The sequence below is a fragment of the Palaemon carinicauda genome, unplaced genomic scaffold (assembly GCF_036898095.1).
Source record: "Palaemon carinicauda isolate YSFRI2023 unplaced genomic scaffold, ASM3689809v2 scaffold165, whole genome shotgun sequence".
Lineage (NCBI taxonomy): Eukaryota > Metazoa > Arthropoda > Malacostraca > Decapoda > Palaemonidae > Palaemon > Palaemon carinicauda.
Genome location: NW_027169203.1, coordinates 147558 through 149965, shown reverse-complemented (window position 1 = coordinate 149965; position 2408 = coordinate 147558).

Genomic DNA, 2408 nt, shown 5'->3' with positions numbered 1-2408 from the left:
AATCAATATTTCTATTCTTTGATTACACCCATTTTTTGGTTACTCGTGGTTTTGAAATGAAACTGGTTTTTAATTTTTCTTTTATTTTTCACATTGAAAAAGACTTAAACATGGAAATACAGATTTGTCAGGCAAAACATGGAAATACAGATTTGTCAGGCAAAAAGAAAAGCTTAAACATGGATAACAAATTATGAAATTAACAGACAACAAATTATATGAATAAAGGCAAAAAAAGATTTAGGGCCAAAATTTTTAGGGCCAAAATTTATGAATAAAAGCAAGACTTTGGAAAGTTGACAGACAAAATATTTAAGGCAAAAAAAGATTTAGGCCAAATAATCATAAAATATTTAAGGCAAAAAAAGATTTAGGCCAAATAATCATAAATGAAGGCAACACTCCAACACGAAAATACAAATTTAGAGGCAAACAAATTATGACTAAAAAGCTTTAAGACTTGAACACGAAATACACAAAAAAGCTTTAAGACTTGAACACGAAATACACAAAGTTGACGGGCCATTTGAAATAATGAAACATTTTATTGCCAGAAAACCGGCCAAGCAGCAGCCAAAAAAGAAAAAAAAAATTAAAATCACAATATTCAAAACGTTTACGAAGAGTGTCCAGAAACTGCGTTATATAAGCCCTGGATTACCGGCTGAGGGAGGTTGTATATAGGGGGGGCGGTGCTCCTCTTGATGGCTCTCTCCTCTTGATGGCTCTCTCCTCTTGATGGCACTCTCCTCTTGGTGGCACTCTCCTCTTGGTGGCTCACAGGACTGGCACTCTCCTCTTGATGGCTCACAGGACTGGCACTCTCCTCTTGATGGCTCACAGGACTGGCACTCTCCTCTTGATGGCTCACAGGACTGGCACTCTCCTCTTGATGGCTCACAGGACTGCCACACTCTCCTCTTGATGGCTCACAGGACTGCCACTCTCTCCTCTTGATGGCTCACAGGACTGCCACTCTCTCCTCTTGTGGGCTCACAGGACTGGCACACATGCTATCGAACCTCATTCCTGTGAATAATAAATTCTGAATTAGTATTGTCATATATTATGAAAATGTATAACAGATGTTTTTACATGAAACAATTCCTGACTGATGAAATTTTACTTGAGACTAAGACAAAATATCCCTTCTTTCTCCCTTGAATTCACGAAATCTGATAATTCATGACCATAGCTACGAGAGGAGAAATGAAAGACTTTGATAGGAGTTGTACCCAAGTCCAAATTGGTGATATCAACGGACTTAAGTCCGTCTATGTCACTCATTTGGACTTTGGTATTAACCAATCTAGTCTTCAGTGGCTATAATTATTTACTTATATATTTTGTATACGAAATAAAACTAAGCAAAGATTTTAACGCTAACTCTCAGACAATATACCATGATCAGTTAGGTAAATTCTGAGTTACAATTCAATTATTTCCTTAAAATAAACCCTGATCAGTATGTCAAATTCTGAGAGCTTTGAGTCAATTATTTCCTTAAATTAAACCCTGATCTGTAAGGCAAATTCTGAGAGCTTTGAGTCAATTATTTCCCTAAAATCAACCCTGATCTGTATGTCAAATTCTGAGAGCTTCGAGTCAATTATTTCCCTAAAATCAACCCTGATCTGTATGTCAAATTCTGAGAGCTTTGAGTCAATTATTTCCCTAAAATCAACCCTGATCTGTATGTCAAATTCTGAGAGCTTTGAGTCAATTATTTCCCTAAAATCAACCCTGATCTGTAAGGTAAATTCTGAGAGCTTTGAGTCAATTATTTTCCTAAATTAAACCCTGATCAGTATGTCAAATTCCGAGAGCTTTGAGTCAATTATTTCCCTAAAATAAACCCTGATCAGTATGTCAAATTCCGAGAGCTTTGAGTCAATTATTTCCCTAAAATAAACCCTGATCAGTATGTCAAATTCCGAGAGCTTTGAGTCAATTATTTCCCTAAAATAAACCCTGATCAGTATGTCAAATTCTGAGAGCTTTGAGTCAATTATTTTCCTAAATTAAACCCTGATCAGTATGTCAAATTCTGAGAGCTTTGAGTCAATTATTTTCCTAAATTAAACCCTGATCAGTATGTCAAATTCTGAGAGCTTTGAGTCAATTATTTTCCTAAATTAAACCCTGATCAGTATGTCAAATTCCGAGAGCTTTGAGTCAATTATTTCCCTAAAATAAACCCTGATCAGTATGTCAAATTCCGAGAGCTTTGAGTCAATTATTTCCCTAAAATAAACCCTGATCAGTATGTCAAATTCTGAGAGCTTTGAGTCAATTATTTTCCTAAATTAAACCCTGATCAGTATGTCAAATTCCGAGAGCTTTGAGTCAATTATTTCCCTAAAATAAACCCTGATCAGTATGTCAAATTCCGAGAGCTTTGAGTCAAT